Source organism: Camelus bactrianus, chromosome 7 (assembly GCF_048773025.1).
Source record: "Camelus bactrianus isolate YW-2024 breed Bactrian camel chromosome 7, ASM4877302v1, whole genome shotgun sequence".
Taxonomy (NCBI): Eukaryota; Metazoa; Chordata; class Mammalia; order Artiodactyla; family Camelidae; genus Camelus; species Camelus bactrianus.
The window spans coordinates 82,113,468-82,127,408 of record NC_133545.1 but is presented as its reverse complement, the minus strand read 5'-3'; the positions used below and the strand labels follow the sequence as shown (position 1 = coordinate 82,127,408).

The following is a 13,941-nucleotide window of genomic DNA, read 5'->3' as shown; positions in this document are numbered from 1 at the left end:
ATTTCAACTCAAGCATGGAGCATTGGAAATAAATTCCAGAGCCCCTTCTGGTAAAATCAGACTGAATAAGTTAACGGTAACCTTCACTTCCTCTCCCTACTTTTCCCCTCTTAAAGCTGTCAGTGCCTTAGCTTTTTGTAGATTTCATACCCACCCTGGTCTCTGCTAATTGCATTTCACTTTGCCACGTGACCCTAAAAAGGATGGGCTGTCCCATTCTCCCTGTCCTGGACACTGCCTGTCTGGGTACATGGATCTGTATCTGCCCCCTCCCTCTCTGTGGGTTTATATATATTTTTTGTTTATCCCAAGAAAGATGTGACTAGGTTGATTTCCCATTTTTCACATGTAATTGGAAGGTCAGAATCTGCTTTGCAAAGGTAGCAGACCAGAAAGGTAGACTGTAAGGGCAGATGTCCGGTATGAAAGCCATACCTTTTTGTCTGAACTGTGACACTGCCTGAGCTGACCCCTCTGAGGAGCCCGGCCCTGCTCTCTGTACCCGTCCTGGTCCATAGTTGCTCACATGTTCTCTTTCCCCGATGTCACCAGTGTGCCCAACTGGCATGGCCGGGTGAGGGGAGGGGCTGGCATTCCACCTGCTGGCTAGCCAGTCCCATTTTGAATTGATTCTTAGGGAGATCTATTTATGTCTGAGTTAAAATAATGAATTTACTTTATATACATATGAAGATATGTCTAGACTTCTCCCTTTATTCGTGGTCTTTCAAGTCAGGACTAGAGCTTCTTTTTAATGGAACCAGAGATTTGCGTTATTCTTCTGAGTGGGTGATAGAAGGCATATTTCCTCCCTAAAAAAGCATCCTGAGGTCCTTGTTTCTTTTCTCTGGAATTTGCAAAAATTAGGCACATTTATTATTTCAGAAATAGAATCAGTATAGAACGTGTTGGTTATTTGGTAATTTTAATAGTAATTTTGTAAGAAGAATCACTGTCCGGATATTACGCTTCATGAAACATCAGCTTTTGGTTATTTTTATAGCAATGAGTGTGAGTGTGAGGGGGTATGGGCGTGAATGGATGCACGAGAGCGTGTGTGCGTGAGAACAGGCGTGGGGTGTCTTTGGTAGAGGGCAAAGCTGTGCTGCATGGGACCTCCTTGAGCCACTGTCCCTTCCTGTGAATTTCAGCAGAGTAGCAACAGCGACCAGTCTTGTGAAGGTGCTGTTCCTCCTGCCACTCCCAAGCCCAGACATGTGCCGGGCAAGGTTTGTGGCGCGGCTGCGTTTGTCCTGAGCCATTCTGATCACGCGCTCTCCTCATTAACCGGCTTCGGGTGACCATGAACAGAATAACCTAATCAGCGCATGGCCACCAGGAATTCCCCGGGGAGCAGTGGCCAGGGAAGGCGCTGTCACGATTTACAAAAATTAATCCTGAGATAGTCTCAAATAAGCACAGAACTGACTCCGAAACCGAATTCCACTGGCTTCCTGCCCTGATCAGCCTGGATGCTTGAAGCACACTTGCCCTCCTGAGTGGATGGAAGGCACATCCTTCTTTGGGGGTGAAAGCTCATTCGTTGGGTTTGCGGGACTCGTGACCACATGATAGCTGTCCTAGAATCCTGGGAGCTCTGACCAGTTTTTCAGTGTTCTATTTCTTGTAAGGGATTTAGTACTTTTCATTTTGGACTAACACAGAGACCCAACCAAGTAAAAGGAAGATGGAGGTGGTGTTTTTTTTACAGGTGGTTTGCGGCCCTTCTGGAAGATTCCAGGGAAACCAGCAAACAAATGTAAAGATGGGAAAAAGTAAAACAGAGGAAAATCAATTTTTCCCCTGTGATTGCTCTGTGTAAACAATGCTGATAATTGGAATGATTTACTTTTTTCACAGAGTCCTTTGCAGGATCCATCTAACTAGTTCAGAAGCCCTTTTTGGCCCCAGAATCATGCTAGGGGGTGGAATGACCCAGCTTCTTTGTTCTGCCGGCTTCTACCTGGTGGTACCCTGCCCTTTGCTCCCAGATGCGGTCACATAGCTGATCTGGGGCCTTTGGCCCAGGTTTGGTTTGGGTTTTAGAGCCGGTGGGGTGTGGGCTTTTGGAGGTTGGCTGTCATTCCCATGGTCATGAGTCCGTCTGTCTGTACTGTCTCCCTTTCTGTCTTTTCTCTGCAGACATTTCAGAAGTGCCTGGATATCTCCACTGAGGCTAGTCAAAAAGGAAATTGAAACTATTTGGATGCTGTTAGGCAATACCAATTGCTATTTCCAGGGAGTTCTTAGGCTCTGGAATTCAAGAGATTTGTAAAGGAGTGTACCTTTAGCACCAAGGGTTATTCTGGATGTAACCTATGTATTTTCTCTCCCTGTCCACAATTTCAAGATTAAAATACAACAAACTCAAAAGTTCGGTTACTGGCGCTGAGTTAGGTTGACTTAATTAACTTTTCCAGCCATTGGGCACTGCAGTTTGTTCCTGATTGTGAGCCTTCCAGCCGAACCACTCACATTCCTCTGCATGTCCTTGCAGATCTGTTTTCTGACTGTTCTCAGCTGAGGAGCAACTCCTAGAACAACAGTCTATGCAGAATTTGGTTTAAACACACACATTGCACACAACCAAACTGTATGCTTTGGAAACCTCCAGCAACATTGATTCAAGGGTGGGTTTGTCTCTTCACACTGAAATTGAAAATAACCCGAGTGAAAAGCTGTTCTAAACCGTGTATGGAAGAAACACAGCCAGATGGCTTTTGGTAACGTTTTAGAACCTGTATCAACACATAAGGCATTCGGTACTTTTTTCCAGGAACCACAATGTGGGCTTCACGTTTGGTTTTAAGCTTCAGTGTTATTTATTAAGCGTAAATGACCGAAGAGAAGGCTTTCAGTTTTCTGAATATTTGTTCAGTGCGAGTTCCGTTTCAATGATCGCTTTTGGCGTTGAGGATGGTGTCTTTCACATCTAAGGTAGTAGGGGTCATAGTTTACTTAAAAATCTCAAAGTCTGTTAATATGCTAGGACCTTAAGTGAATGATCTGTCCACTCCTGGCATGGCTTCATCACTTTCCGAGCTACACGTGGTGTCTTGTAAATAATAAACATTTTTGAGTCTAGATGTTCCAGTGTATTCAACATGTCTCATCATCTCAGAACATCTCCTTCAATGACTTGCAAATACTGACTTTTCAATCTGGAGTGTTTTGTCTTGTTTTGGCCTCTGATTTTTTTTTTTTTTAAGGGAGTAATCTGATATTTCTTATTAACCTACCACTCTGCTTTGAAAAAAAGAAAGCAGCTAATCATAAACGAATTCAGGTCCTGCTCTTGGGGCTCTGTTATCAGATCTGAGAGTTATTGGGCACATTCCTTAAAGTGATAGAAAGCAGAAACTATTATCTGAATGGTGATGCAACACGAAACCAAAGCTGATAGATTAATAAACGGAGAGGAAGTTCCCTGTTCACTTTGATTCTTTCAAAAAGAAGGGCTTGATTCTCCTCCACTTAAGAAAAAAAAAATTCTTTGAGGTTTGTAAGGGAAAGTGTTGTGGTCTGCAGATACGTAGGCGATCCTTTTTTTTTTTTTTTTTAAACTCTAACTTTTGGTTATTTCCTGGGGTCGTGATTTTCTTTCAAACTGTCCAGTAACTCCTATGAGTATTAATGGTGATTATCTGTTGGTCTTCTGGCGGAGAGTAAGGTAAGATGGCTCAGAATTTTGTTGACAGTGGAATTCACCAGCTGTTTCCTGGCATGATCTCTTGTCTCCTTGGCCTTTTTTATGGTAAGAGTTTATGTACTTAATTCTGCTTAGAAATTAAGTGGGTGGGCACTTCAGCCCAGAAAGCCAGTAGGTTGTGCGTTTTAGGTTTCTTGTCATTTTAGATGTTTCACCCCCTTTTTGGGGGGCCACATCCCATTTCCTAGCACGTGACTTTCAGATGGATGGAAAGGACTTGTAGATAACTTGGTTTCACACTGTAGGGGGTTATTTAGGAGCATCCCCGGGTTGGGGCTGGAAATGTGCACTGAGTTCTGGCAACACCAAGGACCAGCTGTGTGAGTGCGGCCAGATTCATGTCTCAGAGCCTCAGTTTGCTCATCTGTTCAACAAGACCCTAGTGAGACCCACTTTGCAGCAGCTCCCGGAGGATTAAAGAAAATAATGCCTGACCCCTTCCGTTAGCCCTGCCTGCAGTAAGAGCTTAGCAAACACCTGCCGTTGTTACGAGGACAGAACACGGGGACGAGTTCAGTGTTAGGAATCTAAAACAAAAGGAGTGTGTTTTCTTGAAAATACACATAGGTTTTGAAATGAAGGGAAAAAGTGTTTGGCAAAAGTAATTTTGACTTTTCTGGACTCTGAAATTCAAATAGTTCAAGTTTATTCATCTTAAGGAAGGAGGGTTTAAAAAAACAAAACCCAACGTATACCTTCCTCTATACCGTCTTTCTGAATGCCTTCTTCTTAAGCCAGAAAATAGGGAGGAGAATTTTAACAAACTGTATTTTGAGTTTTTTAACCTTGAAAAGTAACCTTGATTGTCTGCCTTCACATTGGAAACAGCAGACACACATCCTTTTTCTTGATTCTGGTTTTTAGGGTAAACTGTTTCCTTTCAGGTTAGAGGTACCCATTTTTAGGGGAGTTTGCGCCATATTAGAGTTTCATTTGATGCTTTTTTTTAAAAAGAGCTTTCTTGTTTTGAAACCAACTAATTCACGATGAATTATCTGATTTTCCTAAGAGGCCTGACTCTCTTCCGCTCCAAACTCACATGTCCCTAACCTGGCAACCTCTGTTGTCTTACTTTGGCTGAAAAGATCGCCTTTCCTGCAGTCACTCAGGCTTGAAACCGCACGGTCACCTTTGACCCCTCCCTCCCTGCGGCTTCCCGTGTCCGACCAGTTTTGAGGTCCCGGTAGATTTTCATCTGTAATTATTCACCCGTGTGTCCCTTTAGGCCACCCTACCGCACAATGCTACTTAAAACCTCCCTACCCCATGCCTAGACAATTAAAGTGACCTTCTGTCCAGTCACACTGCCCTGATTCACGGAGTTGCTCTTGCCAAGTTAATCTTTTTGCGGTGTTGCTTATGCCAGGCTAACCCCCACTCTGGACCCTTCAGGGATTCCCAACTACTTTATGAAATAAAGTTCAAACCCCTTTGATTTGTATTGAGATATCTCCCGCAATCTGACCCCATCCTGCCTCTCCAGTCGGATGTGCCACATCTCTGCTTTCCCATCTATAACCTACACTTTAGCCAAATTGCAGGGCTCTGGACCTTCATTCAGGGTGCTTCCCTGTAGGATGAGCGTCATTCCTACCATCCCTGCCCGCTGTACATTCTTTCCAGGTGCGACTGCATCGTCCATCTCTTTCTCTCTCCATGGAGTCTTGTGTCCCTTGGGGAACTGCCTAATAACACTTGATTTGGCGGAGAAGGGTATTTTATTTGACATTTTAATCCATAGACTGCATTTTAGAGGAGTTGTAAGTTTAAAGAGAAACTGATCAGGAGGTACAGAGAGTTCCTGAACGCCCCTTCCACGCCCCCACAGGTCCCCCTGTTATTAACACTTTGCATTCGTGGTACATTGGTTACAACTGGCACACTGATGGCTATGCAGTTATTAACTCGAACCCATGGTTTTCATTAGGGCTCATTCCTTGTGTTGTAGGTGCAAAGGGTTTTTTAAAAAATTAATTAATTATTTTGGGGGGGGTAATTACATTTGTTTGTTTGTTTGTTTGTTTGTTTGTTTGTTTTTAATGGAGGGACTAGGGATTGAACCCAGGACCTCGTGCATGCCAAGCATATGCTCTGCCCCGGAACTATACCCTCCGGCTATGGGTTTTGACGAAGCTGTAATGTCAGGTAGCTGCCATCACCGTATCCCACAGAATAGCTGCGCTCCTAAAATTTCCCTGTGCCCCATCTGTTCATCCCTCCCCGCTTCTACGTAGCACTTGGAACTTTTTGAGCGTAGCCCCTGGTTTGTCATTTTCCTGCCCCCACTGTGCCCCGCTTCGGTGTTTTGGGTCTGGAGGGCCCCAGCCTGCACAGGACATAGACCTGCTAGAACCTTCCTCGGCTCCGTGGGGACGTGTAGCGCAGTAGTGTGGACGCCCGGGTTGGAACCCTGGCCCAGCTACTTTATTGCTATGTGATCTTGGGCTAATTGCTCAACATCTCTGAGGCTAGCGCAGTGAGTACCCAAACATGGCAACTATTATTAGTAAGAGTAGTAGCCTCTTCTGGATATCATCTGGCAGGGGTGCATTCATTGGCACGTTTCATCTCACTTCTGCCAGCAGGACATCCTTTGGTAACAGTCTCTGCGTGGTTAAACTTTAATTTGATCGAGGGAATTAGAGGATGTTGGCTTACAGAAAAATCCTTAAAACGTGGCAGTCGTCAGGACCTGGTTTAACAGGCAAGGAGATGATAGGAACTGGGATCGAGACACAGTACCTCCAGTCACTGGTCCTGAAATTGGCATAAGTTGGATTTAACGTATCACGTGCTTTTAGGGTCTTTTTTAAAATTTTTTTTAACTTTTTTTTATTGATTTATAATCATTTTACAATGTTGTGTCAAATTCCAGTGTAGAGCACAATTTTTCAGTTATACATGAACATACATGTATTCATTGTCACATTTTTTCCTCTGTGAGCTACCATAAGATCTTGTGTATATTTCCCTGTGCTATACAGTGTAATCTTGTTTATTTATTCTACATTTTGAAATGTCGTCTATCCCTTCCCATCCTCCACCATCTTGGCAACCACAAGTTTGTATTCTATGTCTATGAGTCTATGTCTGTTTTGTATTTATGCTTTTTTGTTTTGTTTTGTTTTTGTTTTTGTTTTTAGATTCCACATATGAGTGATCTCATATGGTATTTTTCTTTCTCTTTCTGGCTTACTTCACTTAGAATGACAATCTCCAGGAGCATCCATGTTGCTGCAAATGGTGTTACGTTGTCGGTTTTTATGGATGAATAGTATTCCATTGTATAAATATACCACATCTTCTTTATCCAGTCATCCGTTGATGGACATTTAGGCTGTTTCCATGTCTTGGCTATTGTAAATAGTGCTGCCATGAACTTTGGGGTACAGGTGTCATCCTGAAGTAGGGTTCCTTCTGGATATATGCCCAGGAGCGGGATTCCTGAGTCATACGGTAAGTCTATTCCTAGTCTTTTGAGGAATCTCCACACTGTTTTCCACAGTGGCTGCACCAAACTGCATTCCTACCAGCAGTGTAGGAGGGTTCCCCTTTCTCCACAGCCTCTCCAGCATTTGTCATTTGTGGATTTTTGAATGATGGCCATTCTGACTGGTGTTACATGTCATTTGTAAATACTCCTTCCCATTATGGGGTGAAATCAGTAATTCTGTGCTAATGGGCTTCCCCGAGGGCAAGGCTGCTTTGTTCTCCTGTGTCGAGCTCTTGGATTTCTCCTCTGAAAGAACAATTCTTGGGTGCTCAGAGAAACCAGGAATAAATCTCAATCCCACCTTGCCACAGTCTTCCAGACCTAGGAGTCCAGCGAAGCCAGAGCATTATGTCTTTGCTTGTGGAAAGTTTCTGGGCTGCCTCGATTACTTGGGGTTGTGTGATGTGGGTATTTCAAATTTCTGGAATAAACTAATCAGAATCGGAAATAGCCACCAAAGAGTGGAAGGAAGCTTAGGACCAAAATGGTGCTTTGGGGAGGACAGTCTTCCTCTGGGGAGGTATCTGGTGGCCCTCCACCACCTACCACTTTGAGCCCCAGGGCAAGGGGAGCACATCTGTTCCCAACAGGAGGCAGCATGAGATGCTACAGGATGTCCAGGGTCCCAGGCAGAGAAGGGGATGGTGATGGAGAAAGCAAAAACCTCCCGGTTATCATGTTTCCATGGAAATCTTACCAAAGCAGTCTGCTGCAATGGCTGTTTCTTTTAGAAACTTTACATCCCGCATCATTCGCTTTTTTGGGCGTACAGTTGTGTGAGCTTGACGAATCCCTGAAGTCACGTGACTTCCACCACAGTCAAGACATGAAACAGTTCCAGCTCCCCGCCCCCAAATTTTGACCAATATTTGTGTGTGTGTTTATTATTTTTTTTAAATAGAAGTACAGTCAATTACAATGTGTCAGTTTCTGGTGTGCAGCAAAAAGTCCCAGTCATGCATATACATACATATATTTGTTTTCATGTTTTTTTTCAATTAAGGTTACTACAAGATATTGAACATAGTTCCCTGTGCTGTACAGCAGAAACTTTTTTCTTTAGTACTTGTGTTTTAAACTCAGCGTAGTAAGAGTTACCGTCCGAGTCACGATAATGAAAGCATTAGACCTGCCGGCGCTGCTTGATGTTACATTTTTTTGTTTTGTTTTAAAACACACTCCATGATTTTTTCAGACCCTGAGAGCTCTACTTTCTGTTAGTTTTTTTTTTTTTCCTTTCTAGCTAAACATTTCATGTTGAATTGGTGATAAAGCTGCCCAGAAATATATACCCGCGTGTCTCTGCCAGTCTGAGTCTTTTTTGAGTGTCCAATCGACGTTTTGCCTCCTTTTAGGCCAATTTAAAATGCTATTTTAGACTTAAAGCTACAAGGCAGCTGTTAATGAGGGGCTTTTTTGTTGTTGTGTTTCTGCTATGAATGAGTTGTATGAGAGGGTGAGAAGCAGAGCATCTTACGCAGCTCTAACCTAGAAGAAAAATACCAAAGGCTTTGTTAAGTCTTTTTTTTTTAATCTTTCTTTCCCTTTTTTGGGGAGGGGCAGCATCATTCTTTTTTTCTTTTCTTTACTTTTAGAGATAGGGCCTCATCTCAGGTAGGGGACATTTTTATATAAAAGTTATTCCTCGTCTGCCTTAGGCTTTTTTTTTTTTTTTTTTCCTTTTTCATTCTTTATTTTTTCCCCCTTCCTTTGACTCTTTCCTCTTCTTGGTCTCTTTCTTTCCCTCCCTCCCCCTTTAGTTGTAGAAAGTTGAGTTCCGTCCCAATTATTAAATCTTCGGAGACCATTCCCACATGGTTCTGTAAATGGTAGCTTCGCCCCGAGTTCTTTCATCTCTTCGCCTGCTCTCTGGCTTGACAGTTGAAAAGGTCTGACTGTGTCACACAATGGTTTGATTGGTTTCTCTGGGGGAGACTTTTCCCTGCCTCATCATTCGCCAGGCAGGTGGACCAGAAAGTCTCTTGATTCTTTTGTTGCCTCTCAAAGTCCCAAGTCTTTGACTGAATAAATCCGCCGTCATGGGATAATTTGCTAAAAGGAGACTGAAAGATGGAAGTGAATGGCGTCCGACTTGGGTGCTGCATTAATGAAATAACGGGGCCTTGGAGTTTGCAATTGAAAAATCACCAGGAATGCAATGGGTGGAGACCCGGGCTGCTTTTATTTCCCATAATCAACTTTTCGTTCTATCATTTAAAGCAGGCCTCGCTCTTTGCTGGCCTGCCGGCCTGACTGTGGTTTTTTTTTGTTTTTTTTTTTTTTTGCATTTGTACCCGTGTTTCAGGGGACAGCCCTGTCCGGCTGAAAGCCATTTGGGCGCTGTGTCTAGTTCGTCATTAGATTATTACTAGTGGATGGAAGGAATTCCATATGACAGGACTAAGGTTGAGTTAACACAGGACGAAAAGTAATTTACAGATAGGCTGTCCCCAGCCATCTTTGTAGCCCCTGATAAGGTTTCATTTCAGAATGGATAGGCGACATTTCCACTTACGGGCCCATTCGGCGACACCAGTGATAACAGCTTCTGGATCCTAATTGAAATTGGTTTCAAAATGGATTTTCACTTTTCTCTGTCTGTGGAAAATATTGAATGGACTCAGAGCTGCCATCGAGAACCCCGGACCTTGGAAAATGGAGCGGGAAGCCGGGATCATCTTTCATAACAGTGTCGATGATATGACAGTTTTGTTATCTGTCTTATTAATGAAATCATTGATCACCTGATGAGGGGGATAATAAACTACGTTCCCCTGGTGTCCACGAAGCTCAATTAGATTCGTATTCCAAATAAGGAGGCGGGAAAAAAAACAAACAGTGGAATGAAAGTAAAGGTCCATTAAAACTTTTCGTTCCCAAAGTGACCACTGCAGATCAGAACAACCCCAGGTGATTGCAGTCCAAGTGTTTTGAAATTAGAGAAGCCAGAATTATCTTCAAGGACTATCTTTTTTTTGGCCAGCGTAGAGTAGCTAGCATTTTGAGTAAAGACCTATTAGGTGAAATTCAGAAGTAGAAAGGGAAGTTCTGAATTAAGTGCTTTGTAATGGGGAGATTGGGGGGCAGAAAAATTCCAGATCCTCTGCTCCCGGCCATGGTAAAGGGTTCTGGGTTTTGTCCTGGTTGGGTCGAGTGGGGGCGGAAGACCAAATGGAAAGAAAAGCAGCTTGTTGTCTGTTTGTCCTTGCAAGTGCTTTGGGAATCCTGGTAAGATGGGAATTCGGTTTGGATGCAACGAGGTGGCTCTATTGTCTGGTGTGGGGCTGCTCTGGAATGTGCACTCTGTTCCTCTCCAAGGAGGGGAAGACACCCTGATGACTTCTCATGTTTCATGGCGAATTGTACTCCTAGGTGTCTATCCCTTCTCAGCGCCAGCGAGGATCAATCCGGTCCCATCTGAGCTTGAAAGGGGAGCTGTGATCAAAGGCTCTAATGATGTCACTGACCTCTGGTGATTGATTAGGAACAGAAGTTCTGGAGAATTCCGCCTTTCCTTATAATTTCAAATTCATTAATGTCTACCGTTAGTTAGAGTGGCTGGCTCTTCGTTTCTGTAGAATTACAAGAATGAATGATATAGAAAATATGGTGTTTTTCTTCTGGATCTGTCTCTGTCTGTTTTTAAGTTTATTGGAACCATGGCTGCGTTTTACAAGCAACCTTCCCCTTTAGATGTATTGCGAAGAAATGGAACCCTTTATATAGATGGGGGTAAGTATTTTGGAATTCTTACAGTCAAATTGGGGCAGTATTTGAAAGTGAAAACATTTCCACTGTTTCCAAAGCAGTTTAATCATATATAGGTTATTACGTGTTAGGTAAACATTAAATATATTTAAATGTTGTCTTACCTGGGAAATTTAGGATTTTTTTTTAAGTCCTTTTAGTTATTTTTGTGAAACTATCTTAACAGTTTCCTCTTGCCAGTCAAAAATTAAAAACAAATGCCTTTCAAGCCAAAAGATGACAAATGTTATATCTAGGGAAGATGCAACCGGAAAGATAAAAAAAAAAAACCACAAAAAACCAAGAGACAGCCCGAGAGATCTCTGCCTGGAACCACGCTTGACTGTACTCTAACTGTTGGCTTAGAGCCACTTAGAGTAAGGATTGATTGCAAAAGCATTGGAAAAAATTCTGTTTTGGGAGGGTCTGCAGCCCAAGAAAGAAAAGTTGAATGGAAAATGGAGAATATAAATTATTACTAAAGTTACTATTACCTTCTATGGTTTGCTGTTGGTTGTCAAGGACTGTTGGCTTCATGCTCGCTTATAGGTAATTCCTTTCAGAGAAAATTTCATTTTGAGAATTGCTCTCTGAGCAGGACTGATAAATGTGTTTGTAGTCTAGGATGAGTATCTATAAAGAGAGGAGATCATGCAAATGAGCCTTTGGGAAAACATGGGGAGGTAATTATGAATACGAAGCTCTAATGGATGTCAAAGACTCCCCTTTCACAGAATATTTTTGTTCTCTTGGCAGTGATAAGAAAAGTAATCCCAGACTCTTGCCCATAACCAAAAGAGAACTTCTAGAAAGACCAGAACAATGGCAGGGTTAAAATAATGGGACTTCCAGCCATGGAAACATTTTCTGGTAAAGCATGAGTCTGCTATTCAGTTGACAATTTCTTCCAAGCATTTAGAAACTAGGGAACAGACAGTGGCCCGTTTCACATGAAGTTTAAATCAAACCTGTCTTTAAAAAAACTAATGTTTCTAGGCTTGTTTTCAAATCCTGGCACGATTCGGAGCAGTAGAAACATTCCTTTGCTATAAATGTTGACAGCAGTTCCGGTGAAGGCTAACAGTGTTTTATAAATAGAGTTGGCTTAGCAAAAACCATATGTACGCCTAGTGAAATAACCTCACATTTATTTATGTTTTGATTTATAGAAAACATGTGCCCCTTGACAAAGCCTTTGGGCTCTTTTCCGCAATTAAAAGGAATCATGCTTGAGAGAAACAGCTACCATCTTAATGGGAAACTTTTTCACGTAAATTGAAAGCATTTTCTTTGATCAGTTTCACACAAATGGAGAATGTTTTCATCCATCAGTTTGAACCCCAAAACTGGGTGACTTGAAAAAAAAGATGTTTATAAATACACACACGTACACACACGTATGTATGTGTACACACATGCACACACACACATCAGCATATATGTTGGCTGAATATTGGGGAATACAGGATTTAAAAGACTGGGTAATATGAAATGGCAATTTGCAGTTTTGCCGCAGGAAAATACCCTTTTTATTGTTGCTTATTTTTGCTGTGGCTAGTATCGGTGTGGCATGAGGTGGAATCCTGTTTGGTCTGATTTTATTTCTTTAGACTGAAGAAGGGAACATGTCCTGCGTGTACCTGTTGCTCAGTCTTCAACTCTGATCTGAGAAGTATCTCTACCTTGATTCTTCTTCTAACAACAGATGCTAAGGAGAAGGATAAGAAAGTGGTTCACAAATCTCTTATCCTTTTCCTTTGAAGAAAAGACTTCAGAAGTCTTTTCTTGGTTTTGGGGGGAAGAAAAAAAACTATGTAAGTCAGTTAAAAGGGTGTACCTTTTGCTTATGAATCTTTCAAGAAGTTCGGGGTTGGGAATGAGTTGTTAAGAAAAAAAGAAATCCCTTTCTTAACTTAAGACTTAAGAGGTGGTTAATATTAGATGGGCCCAGGCTGCAAAATATTGTTTTGTCTCTGGTCTAGACCAGATCAATGGTTTTCACACTGCAGCGGGGTGGAAGGAGGGTGGGGAGAAAATTAGTGTTCAAATATAGAAACTTCATAATCCGTGAGTATTATGATAAATAATATATGAGTACTAATGATAGAAATACAGATCTTACATTAAGTGCAAGTATCATTTGGTACCTTGTCTTTTACTTTTTATTTATTTTATTTTATTACTTTATTTTTTTATGTTTTCATTTTTTATTGAAATACAATCAGTTTACAATGTTGTGTCAGTTTCTGGTGTACAGCATAATAGTTCAATCATACATGCACATACGTATATTCGTTTTCATTATATTTTTTATTTATTACTACTAGAATTTGTATTATAGTTCCCTGTGCTGTACAGGATAAACTTGATGTTCATCTATTTTATATATAGTAGTTAGTATTTGCAAATCTCGAACTCCTAATTGGTTATCTTGTTTTAATTGGCGGGGGGAGGCGGCTTTTATTTTTAAATACAAGTGAGAGGTTGATTATATGTGCTTGAAACAAGAGAGTTAAATTTTTATAGAAAATCTTTCTCGTGAAGATGATGTCAGTGCTCCAAGCCCTAGGAAAGCCCAGCCTCTGCCTCCCCGCGGCCAGGAATAAGTCCCATTGAGTCTGGTGGCAGGTACCTGAGTGCCAGCATGGCACTGAAGAGGAGTGAACCGTCTTTGGCAGCATGGGCGCTTAATTGGGAATCCAGGGACCTTGAGAGTCATGCTTCAGGAAATGGGCCAGCCCCCTGAAATGACTCTGTGTGATGCTCTGTGGGCCTGTGCACGGGTCCTCTTTGTCCAGGATCTTAAAGAGGCTTGTAACTTAGTATTTGCCAGAGTCATTGGTCTGCAGGGAGGTGTGGGAGCTCTAACTTTCTTCGGGGAAATAGTGATCGAATGATGAGAAGTGCTCTTTGAAGGAATGATGGTCCAGGAAAGAGAGCCTCTCAGGGATTAAGAATGAAGACAGTGAATCTTTCTCATATAAAATGTGAC

At 42.1% G+C, this 13,941-nt stretch overlaps 1 protein-coding gene across 3 annotated transcripts in view; it reads left to right on the top strand.

Annotated features, from left to right (window-relative positions):
* The window catches only part of GLI3 (GLI family zinc finger 3), a 269,150-nt gene that overhangs the window by 14,956 nt on the left and 240,253 nt on the right, over nucleotides 1-13,941 (top strand). The gene's annotated exons all lie outside the window — the stretch shown is intronic.